Below are 15772 nucleotides of genomic sequence, written 5' to 3'. Positions count from 1 at the left end.
CGGACCATGACCACCCTAAGGAAGAAGGGCACACTTAAAATGTAAATAATAATATACTACCATAGTGTGAAATCAGATACATATAAAGACACAGCATGAAGAAATATTAGTATAAGCATGGATGTCAAAGATGTTTATTATTTACACAACTTGTAAAGACATTAAGAGTGCAATCCTATGCATGTTTACTCAGAAGCAAGCCCCAGTTCATTCAATGGACTTACTCAGTCAGGCAAGCATGCACAGGACTGCAATTCAGTGATAAGGAACTTCACTCACCCAATCCAAAATTCAGAATAATGCCACTTTAAGCTGTTTCACAACTGTTTTATACTTGTTTTTATGGTTATTGGATTTTAAATGGCTTTATTGCTTGTTGTGAGCTGCCTTGGTTTCCAGCTCTACCTCACACGGTTAAATAATAATAATAATAATTTAATTTATGTGTCGCCTATCTGGCCAATGGCCACTCTAGGCGACGTACAAATCAGTTGCAGTAAATGCAGCACAATAAAATACACATAAAATACAATATAACAAGGAAACTATAAATAGGAATGATAACAGTTCAGAGTAATAGGCAATTAGTCCTGAAAATTAACCCTCCCTGGAAGTCCCGAAGGCCTGTCTGAAAAGCCATTCAGGGAAGGGGCATGCCGAAGATCATACGGGAGGGAGTTCCAGAGAGTGGAGGCCGCCACTGAAAATGCCCTCTCTCTAGTCCCCACCAACCTAGCCGTTTTAGTTGGTGGGACTGAGAGAAGGCCCTGAGTGGCTGATCTTGTTGGGTGGCATAATTGGTGACGCTGGAGGCGCTCCATCAGGTAAACTGGTCCAAAACCGTGTAGGGATTTAAAGGTTAGTACCAACACCTTGAATTGAGCCCGGAAAATAACTGGAAGCCAGTGTAGATCGAATAACACTGGAGTGATGTGTTTCCGGCGGCGACAATTTGTAAGTAGTTGAGCTGCAGCATTTTGTATAAGTTGTAGTTTCCGGACCGTTTTCAAGGGTAACCCCACATAGAGCGCATTGCAGTAGTCTAAACGAGAGGTGAACAGGGCATGTACTACCAGTGGGAGCTGATGAACAGGGAGGTAGGGTTGCAGCCTACGAATGAGGTGTAATTGATACCAGGCTGCCCGGCTCACTGCCGAAATCTGAGCCTCCATGGACAGCCTGGAATCAAGAACAACCCCCAGGCTGCGGACCTGGTCCTTTAGGGGCAATTTTACCCCATTGAACATCAGGTCAACATCTCCCAACCTTCCCTTGTCACCCACAAGCAGCACCTCAGTCTTATTGGGATTCAACTTCAACCTGTTCCTTCCCATCCATCCACTCACGGATTCCAGGCACTTGGACATGGTCTCCACAGCCAACTCTGGTGAAGATTTAAACGAGAGATAGAGCTGAGTGTCATCCACATATTGGTGACACTGCAGCCCAAATCTCCTAATGATTGTCCCCAGCGGCTTCATATAGATATTAAATAGCATGGGAGAGAGGATAGAGCCCTGTGGCACACCACAATTGAGAGGCCAAGGGTCTGAAACCTCCTTCCCCAATGCTACCTGTTGATGCCTATCGGAGAGAAAGGAATGGAACCACCGTAATACAGTGCCTCCTATTCCCAATCCCTCCAGGCGATGTAAAAGGATACTGTGGTCAACAGTATCAAAAGCCGCTGAAAGATCGAGGAGGACAAGAAAGGTGAATTCTCCCCTATCTAATGCCCTCCTCATATCATCAACCAGAGCGACCAAGGCTGTTTCAGTTCCATGTCCAGTCCTGAAACCCGATTGGTGTGGATCCAAATAATCCATTTCATCCAAGTGTGTCAACAACTGATTAGCCACCACTCGCTCAATGACCTTGCCCAAGAATGGTAAATTCAAAATTGGGCGAAAGTTATTCAAAACCTGGGGATCCAAGGAGGACTTCTTTAAGATGGGCTTTACAATTGCCTCCTTGAGGGCTAATGGCATTACACCCTCCTTCAAGGATGCATTGACCACTGCCTTGATCCCCTCGCCCAGTTTCTCTTTGCAGCTCACCAGGAGCCACGATGGACAAGGATCATTTAGACAGGTGGTAGGCTTCACAGTCGAGAGCACCTTGTCCACATCCTCAGAAGGGAGAGGCCGAAACCGATCCCACTTGACTGGCTTGCAACTGGCCAACTCTGATTCTCTCACTGCATCCACGACGTACGGGATCGAGCTCCGTAAATGTTCGATTTTGTCAGCAAAGTGCTTTGCTAACTTGTCACAGGAGGTCTTGGACTGCTCCAAGGGCTCCTGAGCAACTGGACCGACCAGGCTTCGGACCACCTGGAACAACCTCCTGGGACAGCACTCTGCTGACGCAATAGAGGCAGCAAAGAACTTCTTCTTTTCTGCCTTTATTGCCACTAGGTAGGCAGTTACTGCTGCTCTAACCTGTGTCCGGACATCTTCGGAATGGGATTTCCGCCACCGGCGCTCTAGTCGTCTCACCTCCTGTTGTTGGAAAGACTCCATATGCACACGCACTGGAGATGTAAAAATACATGCACCCCATATAATAGTTTATTGTCAAACCCAGTTGGCCATTGCAGAACATTTTTTTAAAAAAAGAGTAAGTGTTAGTTCCTGCCAAATAAAAGCAGTGACACCTAAGTAAGCCCTGCCTAACTGCTTTTAAAAAAAGTATTGGAGGGGGAGAGAAAGATTTACAACACAATCCTTTTCTATGTTCACTCAAAAGTCCCATTGATTTTCAGCACAATCCTAACCATGTCTACTCAAAAGCAAGTCCTACTAAACTCAATGGGGTTAATTCCCAGGTATGTGGAATTAGCATTGCAGCTTTACTCCCAGAAAAGTTTCATACTGACCTGCCCTCTTTAACTAGTAAATTTTAAGCTCCTTAATTAGAAAAGTATAACACTGCAGCATGTAGTTTTTAAAACTTCTGTTCAAAAATTATTTGAAAAATAAAATGCATAATATGCCATTTTTGCAAGTAAGTTAAAAAACCCTGCATGTACACTTTTATACATACCAAGATCCTGCTGTGATCTTCTGTTGTAGTGCAATCCTATGCATGTTTACTCATAAGCAAGTCCCAATCCAGTACAGAAAAAGTACTCTTTATGCTGCTGAAAGCTATATATTTACTGAATTCCTGATGTGGGTGAAGCAAGAAAAGGAAACTGTGGGTTTTGGCATTACCTGGGGTCAACAAATCTTGTCAATCACAACCCTGACTTCACTTATTGGCTAAAAACCTGAAAGCTAAGAGTCTGGAGATTAAAGAGACTCACCTAGAGACCCGGAGAGGACCCCCCAAAACTGGAGTCTCTGGGCAAAAACCAAACACCTGGTAACCCTACTGGGAAACCTCAGGCTTGGGGACCAAATGTGAACTTTCAGGCCTCTCTGTCTTCCCTTTCAAACTGTCCTCAGGAGCCCCCGCCTCCACAAGCCATACCACTCACTGCCCCTAATTTACACCCAATGTGCTTTTGTCTGGCTGGAATACATCCTTAAATACTGTTAACACCTCTTGCTTCTCAGAATGGAAGATAGAGAGATGTATGAGTAGAAACTAGCATTCTATACAAAGCTGAAATTTGCATTTATTGCTCTGCCCACTTGGGTTGAAAAATCTTCCCCACCCCGTCCTACACAGACTAGTTAGAACATTAAGATAATTTGAGTAGGCCTTGTCAGTGGTGTCATGTTTTACCACATGTGACTTGGGAATAACATGGAAACAGGCTTTCTCTGTAGTGGTGCCAACTCTTTGGAGCATTCTCCCCCCTGCTATACGGGAGGCCCTCAAAACTGGGTGTTTTCAAAGACTGTGAAAAATGCATTAGTTTGCTCAGACTTCACCCCACAAAGTTATTCACCCATTTTAGATATTATGTTTATCTCTGACATTGTTTGTTGTTGATTTTATTTAGATTTTATGTATGTGTGTGTGTTATTTGCCTTCAAGTCGATTATGACTTATGGCAACCCTATGAATCAGTGACCCCCAATAGCATCTGTCATGATCTACCCTGTTCGGATCAGATAGGTCAGGTCTGTGGCTTCCTTTATGGAATTAATCCATCTCTTGTTTGGCCTTCATCTTTTTCTACTCCCTGCTGTTTTTCCCAGCATTATTGTCTTTTCTAGTGAATCATGTCTTCTCATGATGTGTCCAAAGGATGATAACCTCAGTTTCATCATTTTAGCTTCTAGTGATAGTTCTGGTTTAATTTGTTCTAACACCCACTTATTTGTCTTTTTCACAGCCCATGGTATGCGCAAAGCTCTCCTCCAACATCACATTTCAGATGAGTTGATTTTTCTCTTATCAGCTTTTTTCACTGACCAGCTTTCACATCCATACATAGAGATCGGGAATACCATGGTCTGAATGATCCTGACTTTGGTGTTCAGTGATATATTTTAATGTTTATTTGATTTTATATGTGCTTAATATTTTAGTGTTGGGATTTTATTATGGAAACTGCTTCAGGATCCTTGAAAGGGAAGTGCTCTAGAAATTATTTAAATAAATAAATACACACAAATCCTCATATTGTACCTGTAAGTATTCCCCACCATTGCTAACTGGCAGCCTTGTACCCAGTCTTGCTTGGGACTTCTAAGAACCAAAAAAAATCAGTGTAGTTTTGAAATCAGTAGTTAAAATCAGTGCAATTTTGAAAGGTTCAGTCTGCCATCTTGATTCAAAATGACATCCAATTGTATCCAAACTTAGACAAAATCCTGCTCCTGGATCTGAGGAAGCATTGTGCAAAATTTTGTTAAAAGATTTTAAGCGGTATCCAAATCCATAGGAAACAAGCAACTTCCAAAATATAAAGTTGACAGTAGGTTCAAGTGGGAGGATTTGCATGAGGGAAAAATTAGATCCCTTCCCCCATCACCATGGCCCCAACCCAAATCTGTCCCCTGCATCCAATGCTGCTGATTAGAGATCTTCAGTGCTACATGAAATTTGGTCTTCACAATAGTAGATTGCCTCAGCAAAATCCTGGTCCCTTAGCCCCTTAAAATGATGGTCGTGAGGAGGCAGTAAATCTTTTTTCAAATGCTTGCAACAAGAGGACAAATTCTTTCTTTTCCTTTTCATTCATTGTCCATGATCCAGAGGGCTGCATGTGCCAGATCAGGGTGCCTTTCAAAAGTTGGCTTTCGAAACAAGTTGATGCTGGTCTCACATTGCCTTTGGGCATATTTTTAGACAGAGGCATCACTTGAGTGTGCATTCCTGTTTTTAAAATATATCAGGAGAAGCAGGCTGCAGACATCATTGACAGTGGTGATTTATAATTTACTTAACTTGCAATTTTAGCCTTCAGGAATACTAAAATCCATCTAAATTTTTCAGTATCATTTTCCTGTATGCTTTCTTTCCTAGTTAAATTTCTGTGGTTAAAAAAGTCATTAACTAGCTAATATGGATACTTCAATCATAAATATAAGATATGGTTTTTCATAGATAACTATTAGCTGAGAGTGGTTCATTTAATTCTCCATTAACTCCTTAGAGTGAGCATTACATTATCTCAACAAATGTGTATTATTAGTAAATCTGATTTAATGCTTTTATTCCAAATGGAATAACAAAAAGCTAAATATTCTGTATTCTTTTATGAATAGATTTTAGTATAATTTAACATAGCTGTTTTATATGAACAGAGGACAAGTACTGATGTACACCAGCCATTGAAATTGTCTTTGAGAGCATTTTAAAAAAGATGTTCATGAAGCAGTGGCTAGTACTATATTGTCATGTTTCTGGACATAAAAAAATCATTATTTCATCATGGGTGAAAGCCCAGTAAGTAAGTTTGCTAATTTTATTGAAAATCTTTCAGCTTCTTTCAGAATTGTTCCGATGTTTCAACTGAGGAGAAACCTCTATATTTTTTAAAGCTGGTGAATATCTAGTGATGCATGGAGCCTTCTAAAAATGTTGCTAGTTTTATTATAAATAGTAACTTCTCTTGAATTTAGTCAAAAATTCCCTAAGGGAACCCCCACTTCCCATTTACTACAAATTTTACATCAGATGTAATTTGGGTAGCAAACTGAAAGTATACATTTGGGTTTTTACCTCAGCTGATGTTCAACCATCGAGCTTATATATGGTGCTAGGGATGGTTCATAAGATTTACTGGCTAACGCCATTGTTTTCTGAATTTCTCCCCTGACATTTATAATTGGCCTTTGGAAATGCTAAGAATTATCTGTAAACATCATTATTCCCAAGTTTCTGATGTTTATCATTTATACAAATTACATATAATCCTTGGAGAATTCCAATAAATTCCATTGCGATCCTACCTCAAATCTGAGCAGGGGTACTCATTCAGGTGAAATCAAATTTAAACCAAATTGTGGCATGATCTAGCTCAGGTTAATCACTTTTAAGTCCCATTTATTTCAATGGGGAAGATGTGAATTACATAATACATTCCCACTGAAATAAATCCCGGAGGATTACTACTAGATCTAGGGCCTTTTCTGTGGTGGCCCCCGAATTGTGGAACAGCTTACCAGAGGAAATACGCCTGGCGCCTACGGTATTTTCTTTTAGGCGCCAGGTTAAGACCTGGCTATACTCCCAGGCATTTTAATGTTTTAATATTTAATGTTAATTGTTCATCTTAATGTTTTAAATTTTCCTGTTATTTGAATCGGATTTTATTGTGACATGGTATTTTAACTCTGTTTTGTACACCGCCCAGAGAGCTACTAGCTATGGGCGGTTTAAAAATGAAATGAAATGAAATAAATAAAATAAAATAAATAAAACTAGACTTTAAACTGTTTAACATGAGCTGGCTTGTGCCCTGGGTATGCATTATACACTGTTTTTTTAAAAAAGTGTATTTGAAGTGCTATCAACTTGATAAGTAAAAATCATTTATTTGTTCAGTAAAATGTAAAAAAACACTTGATCAGAGTAGTCTTTCACACTGGCTTCTCTCTAACATATGTTATCAGGATAGATTGTGCATGTGGAAGATTTTATACATTGCCAGGCCAGCACTGGAAGCAACTATGGAGGTGAAGGCACCCATAATAGTAATTATTTTATTTATTTATTTATTTATTATTTGATTTATATCCCGCCCTTCCAGCAGGAGCCCAGGGCGGCCAACCAAAGAGCTCCATCCCTGCCATGCCACCATTAACCACCTGCTTGATCACCCTCTAACAGCAAAAGGGATTCTTCTTCCAGAAGCAGAGATAAACAAGGAAATTGCTATAATGCTGTGACTTCCTTCTTCATCAGTCAGTCAAATGTTGTTTATTGCCAGTGCAATTACAATATAAACCTCAAAACACGATATATGTAAATAACATAAGCTTTCACATACAATTTCAAAATACAAATCCCAAAACAAATTTTGCAAAATTCCCTTATTCATATGAGGTTTTTTTAAAAAAAATCCTTGTCAATCATCAGTGTTTTCTGTGTCAGAAAAATGGCTCATAAGGAGGAGCCACATGCTGCTGGAAGGTGAGTGAGTGGGCAGACAAGAGTAGGTATATGGGACAAATCTGTTCACTTTCATTGTACAGTGAATATGTCATTCATCCTTTCCAGACCAATACACAAAACAAAACACAGCCATCCTGTGAAATTTGCACTCTAAATTTTATAATGCAGCTCTTCAACCAAAAGCATGCATACAAAAAAGCATATATTTGAGAAACATGTGCAGACAAATGCTTATATTAGTGAAAATAATGTATAAAATACATCATACTAGGGCAAATTGCTTGGAAAATGCATATAGTAGGCAACATTGCATGCAAAAATGAATGTATATTAGGTGAAGCACACATGCAAATGTATACCATGTTTTCATGCAGTATTTTTTGTTTTTTTAAAAAAATTGCAAACTGTTATAGAAATGGGAAGAATTGAAGACTGGAAAAATGAGAAACAGACAAATTAAAACTGTTGAATTCATAACTACTACAGCTAGATGGAGGCTTCTGGACCAGATTATTAGACCTTCTGCATGAAAAGGCCTAAAGTTTCAGAACCTTTGATGTACTGTAAGTAGCAGGACTGTGTTATGCTTTGTATCTCTTCTTAATTTTTCCCTCTTATTCTTTTTTCTCTATTATTCTATTTAGCAACTACTGTAACATGAAAGGTACTTGTTTGTTCTTTAAAAATTAACGTTCAGTGAAATCATGAGGCACTCATAATGGAAGACTCCTCTCCTCTTTTATATATATATATATATAACCTTAATTACTAGGGAAAATCCAGGGCTTTAAAGAAAGACTAACATTTCTCTTTAACATCCTCAATAATCTGTTATAAAGCCAGCTAAGATAGTCCCCAAATACAGAGGAATGTTATTACATGCTCAGCTAGCTGTCAGGGGGCTATGAGTCAGTGGCTTACAGTTATCAAAAGTAACAAGGTTGTCCTCCAACAAAGACAAACAGCTTATGGAGGGATTAAGCTCCCTTTGATCAGAACAACTGGAACACATCCTGCCCTTTTAATTAGTGTTCTCTTTGGGCTTGGTCAAGGCTGCTGATCTTCCTAGTCACAGTAGCCAGTATAAGGAGGAGCAACAAGAAAAACAACAAAAGTATCGATTTTAATTTGGGACTATAACAACAGCACCATCTGCACCAGTTAATGTGTGGACCACCTAAACAGCCCATGTTCAAACAAGTTTAAAGTCCCAGAGATCCCTTGTTGACAGGTACAGAGTATAATGAATGTTGATAGTATCAGTGAGCCTATAGGCAAAAGCTATTGCCCCAAAGCCATGGATTTTTTTTAAGTACACATTTTTGACAGCTTTATTGATATTTTGCAGGTTTATGTTTTAATTTATACCCTCAGGCATGTTGTCTGTAGAAGACTTCTATCTCCACTGGTGAAGACGTGAGCAAAAAGTCTCTTGGAAAAATAATCTGCCATCTGTCAAAGTAGATTGGCAATACTATTCTTGACATACCGAAATAGAGATAAAGATATTTTGCTTTGAGGGAAGTGATAAGACACATCATACATGATTTGGAGTTGCCAATCTTCCTATTCTGTGCAGGCTACAACTAGGAATGTGCAAAACATTCCCCTTATTTCTGTGGATATTCCTCTTTGCACTCCTTGGCATTTGATGTTCAGGGCAGTTAGGTACAAATCAGATTTCCTCTTTCTTTTTTGCAATGCAGATCTAAATCATTGTTGCATATTTCATATGCTTAATTGTGTTAAGAGTTCCTGTACGTTTGTGATACTTAGCTGCCACTGCAAATATGATGTTTTCTCAATGAGACTGGATGTGAAAATTCCAGATGCTTGCTGTATTCTTAGACACAAGGCAGATGTCCCTCCCTCATGCTCTGAAAACAAATCTCTCTACTTTCCCTTTGTTGTGGTCATTTTCATTTGCACATTGGTTTCTTAAGGAATGCTATTGCTCACCCTAAATTGCTTGGAAGCTGACTGTTGCCTCCATCTACAATGAGTGTTGGCACTAATTCTGTTTCTGGATTAGCATGACAGTGCCTTGCCATGCTGTGCCTAATGCTGGTGCATGAACCTCATGGATATTGCTGCCTGCCAGGTCTCCCCAGCCATGCCACAAGGTGATGAACAATAAGTTACAAATGCATTAAACAATCAATAGCACTTGAAAATCACAAGACCCCAATCCACCAAAACAGCTAAAAGCAGTTGAAATGTCAACAACAATATAGCATCATTCAAAGATAAACAGCAAAATTTCCCTGTTGCAAATTCTGGCAGAAAAGGAATGTTACTACAGCTTTTATAACTTCCAGACCTCTCTGGGGGGGGCATTCCAAGGTTGTGGGGTAACAGTGCATTCCTATACATGTCTACGCAAGAAGTCCCATTGAGTTTAATACACACTAATTGCAACCATGGTCAGGAAATGAAGAGGAGAGACAAGAAGTGTGGGTAAATCAAGGGCCATGTTTATTTAAATAAAGCCAATTAAATGATTGATTGTATAAACATGATCTGCAGAGCAAACTGTGGGACAGAACTCTTAACCAATTGGGTGAGGACACCCTGCCATGGAAAGGGGGGTAGTCCAAGACCAATCCCCTTCTCCGGGGCCCATCCCTGCAGGGTGGTTAGGGAGGCCTTCCTGCTCCACTCCCTGTCAGGGCTGCACAACTCTGAGTGGGTGTTACAAGTTATCCCTAAAGGTGAACCTTATCCTGCCAACAGGCTGCACAACCTGGAAGGCAGGCCTCAGATCCCATCTATCACCTTAAAGGGTGCCTACGGGTGCTCACCAAATCCGACCCTGTGAAATTCCTGCACATAATGTGACCAAATTAACCTATTTACAGTATTAAACTACCTGGCCAGCCAACGAATCAGCCAAATCCAAATTAAAGAAATTAGCTAAATAAAGACAACCCAATCAGACGAATTAGAGGAACAGTACAGACAGGCAAAAACTTGTCAGCAAATGAAAGCCAATAAGCTAAAAATTCCTACCCGGCCCAGAGGCGACCAGTAAAACTTGTACTAACCTGAGGGAGGGTGTGTGGGTGTCATGCCAGGCCAAAAAGAGGCTGAGGGAGGGTGGAGCAGGGCTTAAATAGCCCCCTGTTGACCCCCAGTTTTAAAATATATCACTGAAAACAGTTAAAATTAATCTCAAATCATATCACAAAAAATAAGGTGAGTCCTAAAAATACATCTCAGGTGTCAAAGGCCAGGATAAAGAAGCAAGTATGTGTAAGATTGCAGACTAAGAGACTATGCTACAAATGAGAAAATCCCCAATTCAAATCTTGCCTCTGTTTATGAACTTACTGGGTGGTGTTTTGCAACTCCTTGCCTCAGCCTCTCCATCTGTAACATGGGAGATGCTAATACTGCCTTACCTTGCAAGCTTGTAAGGGAAGGCAGTTTTATTAGATAATGCATGATTTAAACTCTCGGAAGGCCTATATAAATGCTAAGCACTGTTGTCATCAATGCAGTACTTTAACACCTGGAGTTAAATGCATGTGTCTGAGAAGAGAAATATATGTGCAGAAGGCGGCTTCTGAACATGCAGTTGATATGAACCACACAGACCTGTTAGTTGTTAATGATTGACCAAACTTTAACACAAAGCAGGATTTCATCAGCATGAGCTAAGAGACATATGGGATAGGGATGGAAGGATCTGTTACTTTCAGTTCTCTCAGTTTTTCATTTTTCTAATCAGTTCTCTGCATTCCTGCAGCAATTTGAAAATTCTTCAGCATTTTAGTATGAATTTCTCCTACTAAGCACATTCTTGCATGCATGTTTGTCTAATGTAGACATCTTTGCACACAATTTCTCCTAATAGAAAGCATTTTTGTATGTTATTTTCACTAATACATTTTTATGCACATTTCCCCTAATACATATAGTTTTGGAAACATTGCTTGGTTGGAGAACTGCATTGCAAATTTCAAATAAGTGTGAATGTTGAAGGATGGCTGTGCTTTGGTCCTCATATTGTTTTGGAAAGTGCAAATTTGATAAATTCTGCTTTAAATGCAAACTAAATTGACTTTCTTCCCCATCCCTAGTATGGAGACATGGACCCACATATGTGCACATACACATTTGAATGTGTTGCTAGATTTCAGTGGAGCTGTGCAATTACTGCACAGTAATGCCTTGATGAAAATATCTATAACACACACATACACACACAGTCCAATAAGGACTAAGCATGCTCAGGTAGTCATGGCATATTAGGACTCCATTGGAAAAGAAACCAAAGGGAAGGGAAACAGAATGGAGTATCCTGGAGAGGTCAAGGTTGGCTAGCTGGAAGTAGAGGGTTGAGCATGAGGGGTGAAATGGTCAACTAGCAACACCAACACTTTCTCTTTTTTCTACCTTTTGTCCTCCTATGAACCTCTCTTGCTCAGGTAACAGTGGGGGGAGTGAAAAGGAGGGGAAGGGAAGCACTGCCAATCAGTTGACAGGTGGGTAGAAGAGGCCAAGAGAAAAGACAAGGAGAGCAGAGGGGGTAAGGAGGAGAGAGATGTTACATCTATTTTATCTCTTTCTTATCAATGAAGATTGATTACTCTTCATTTTCATCCTCCAAGAGCAAGAGGATGGAGAAAGAGACACCCAGAAATAAAATGAGCAAAGGAAACCATATTATTTGATGGATGGGTCATTTCTTGGTTCATATTTATAAACTATTTTAATAAAAAACAGAAGTGTGAGATGCCCATAGAAGTCAATGGGGGAGGGGACAATCAAGATTTTAACATAGGTGGGCTTGGATAGGTGAGTATCCATTCCTCCTTCAAACTCCCCCAGAAGGTGCTGAGATGCTAGATATGCTCTGACCCACCACACCAGTTACTACTGGAAACAGCCTGCTCAAAAGCAGTTCCCATTGGACACTGTCAGGCTCTGAGTGGTTTATGCCAATCCTGGGGTATTGTCCAGAGGTATTATGTCCCCACTGAAGATTATGGGGTGGGCAGAGAGAGTATCTTGCAAGAAGCCTGCAGTGGTCTCCAGTGTTATTATTCCCATGAAGCTGTGCTGAGAGGACTCCACAGGCTTGGGACACTCACAGAGCCAGCGGTCCCAATTGCCAGGAGCCCCCTACTAGTGAGCAGGAGCTTGAGCAGTGAGCTTTTTTCTCTCACACAGCCATGCATGGCACATAGTGTGTGTGTGTGTGTGTGTGTGTGGAGGGGCAGAGATGTGAAGTCAAGAGTTTGGCTAAAAGCACAGCCTAGCTCCTCTCTCTAGAAGCAAGCGTTATGTAAACAGGGCGTGTGCCAGTCTATGGCTGAAAGCAGTGTGAGATACAAAATGTTCATATCAGGAAAAAAAAATATGGAAATGGAGGTCTGAGGAGGGGGGGGGGAAGACCTGCCAATGCTCCTGACTGCATATATAGTAATCTGTTGCTTCCACATGAGCTTTCCAAGAGAGGTTTTCTGTAAAATGAATGCCAAGGTATTTAAATTCCTCGCGTTGCTCAATCTGATGATTGTCAATAAACCATTTTAGGGAAGGGGAGTGTCTCTTTCCAAATACCATCACTTTAGTTTTGGTATAACTGATATTTAACTTTTCTTTATGCAATAGTGACTAAGCTTAGACAACAGCCTTCTTAGGTCTATTTGAGTAAGTGATAATAAAATCATATTGTCAGCACACAAAAGAATGGAAATCTTTCTTGACCCTATCGAAGGAGGAAAGAATTCTGAACAAGGTAACTTTGGGACTATATCATTTAAATATAAATTAAACAGTGATGGGGCCAGAAGGCACCCTTGTTTTATACCTTTGGTGGTGGCAACAGGCTCAGTTAAAGAACCAGAAATCCCAACTCTTATTCTAGCAAATGTGTTGGTATAGAGTTCTTTAATCAAGAACAAGGGATGCTTATCAGCAGTAGTACTAGCCAATTTAGGCACAACTGGTTTCTATCAATCAAATCAAATGCTGCAGCAAGGTCAACAAAGGCAACAGAAAGGTGTTGGGTGGGGCCTGAAATGGCCTGTCAAGCTAAAAAATAAAGGATTAATCAATTGTCAATAGATCTTTGACCTTTTCTAAAGCCAGCCTGTTCAGTGTGAATGATATGATTAGAAGTTTCCCAATCCTCTAGCTTGCTTAAGATAAATTTGCTGTATAATTTAGAATTTATGTCCAAAAGACTTATTAGCCAGTAGTTGTTAGGATCCCTTCTAGCGCCTTTCTTATAAATGGGGAAAACAGTGTTCTGTTTCCAACCAGCTGGAAATATACCTGAGTTATTAATCTGAGTAAACACTTTAGCCAAGAAAGGGCCCATCATGTCTTCACCTGGGGCCTTGAGAGATGTAATAAGATTCTTTATCTCAAATTCAGACAGATTAGATTCAGCTCTGAAAATTTACCCAAATTTTATATGGTGTAGCAGTTTGGGGGTGGAATGATCTTTTGTCAGGTGAATTAGCGGTTCTTCAAAACAATTTTCTTTGGAAACTTTTAATTTTGCCTCCTGGCACACCTGCAGTTCTGATTTGGGCAGAGGCAGGTTTTCCCTCCATTAGAGCCCTTGGCCACTGCTCCTTGGATAACTTTATTAGAATCTTCAGCCAGAGTTTTCCCAAGTTGTGTTATAACCAGTTGCTGAAGTGCGAGTCTTGGATTTGCTACAGATTTATTTTACTCCAGTTGAGACAATCTCTGACATAATCTTAAAAGGCAGGCTTTATGAAGTTATTTTTAGGCATCATGTATTCTTAGACAGACAAGCCATTATTAATTCAAAACTTTCAAAATGGTACAGATTCTATAAACGTGATCACCAAAGAGCTACCTATTTGTCAATGCTTACATTTTCAAAACTTAGGCAAGCTTTCACGGCCCTTCATTTCCAAGAAATGCCAACAGCTTTGATTGACAGTAGATACTCCCAGACTCCTTTAGCCCTCCACCTCTGTATATGTGGAGCCCCAGAGATTGAAGACCTGCCTCACTACTTGCTGTTTTGCCCATTGTATTCAGAACCTCAATCTGAATTTCTGGGTTTTATTTTGTCTTCAGGGCCAATGTCAAAGGGCAGCCGGGTTGGACCCTGGCTGAGGGACCCTGCAGCCCAGAGGGGCTCCTGAAGGGCCCTTCATTAGGGTGGGAGAGTAGCACTTCCCTTCCGCAATCTGCTGCGGATTGCAGGGAGGGACCTTCCAGGCCTCCCACCCGTTCGCTCGCTCCACCTATCTCTCTCCTATCTTCTGCTGCTGTGCATGCTGCACGCACAGCTCTGCCATCAACCAAGATGACAGCGGAGACTTCTTTAATGCCCCAACCATCATCTTGGTTGATGGCAGGCATGTGCATACACGTAGCGTACTGCACGTGTGCCATCAATCAAGATGATGGCGGGGCCATTAGCCCTTTAGAGAAGCCTCCGCCGTCATCTTGGTTGATGGCAGCCCTGAGTGCGCAGCGCATGCAGCAGCAGAACACAGGAGACAGGTATGTGGAACAGGCAGGAGCTGTGCGCCCGGGACAGGGTGGTGCCCAAGGGCCCAGTCATGCCTGGCACTTGCCCGGTTTGTCTTGCCTAGTTTTTAACTCTGTGCCAAAGAATATTTTTCTCCTCTTGTCTGATACAGATATTGCTATAACTTATATGGCCTCACTTTTTGTTTTGACTGCATCAAGAATTCACAGGGGGAAAAAATGCTGATAATGAAGTTGCCTGTTTGGGGGATGCCTTGACTTAACATTTGTGCTAAATGCTCTGATTTTAGATTGTAACCTATTTTAATTTTATAGGTGATCAAATTCCCTGTTAATTTTATTAAAATATTCAGATTTTTCAGTTTATATGTTATATCTGTTATAAATTGCTCTATGTTTTAACTCTATTAATCCTTTTGTTTGTATCTGCAATGGCCTTTGGCCCAAGCGGTAATAAAAAACAACAACATGCATATAAAAAGTATTCTGGCGTGGATATTTAGGGTTGGAAGGATGCCTTTCCCATCTCTAGAACCATGTGCCCCCGCTCCTCATTTCATATCTATAAAATACTCAAGTTTAGGCAAAGATGCCCTTATTACTTCCCTGCTCCAGAAACTCAGCCCCCCATGTGAGGCCTGAACAGAGCTAGAAGACTCTTGTTCTAGACTCTCCAAAGCCATGAAGAGGAGCACTCCTCTTAGGAGGTGGGAAGATACATCTACTTTGCAGCTCCTACACAGTGAATGACTGTTTGAAGATAATA

This window comes from Rhineura floridana, chromosome 5 (assembly GCF_030035675.1).
Source record: "Rhineura floridana isolate rRhiFlo1 chromosome 5, rRhiFlo1.hap2, whole genome shotgun sequence".
NCBI classification, from domain to species: Eukaryota; Metazoa; Chordata; class Lepidosauria; order Squamata; family Rhineuridae; genus Rhineura; species Rhineura floridana.
Note: the sequence above shows the minus strand (reverse complement) of the source record.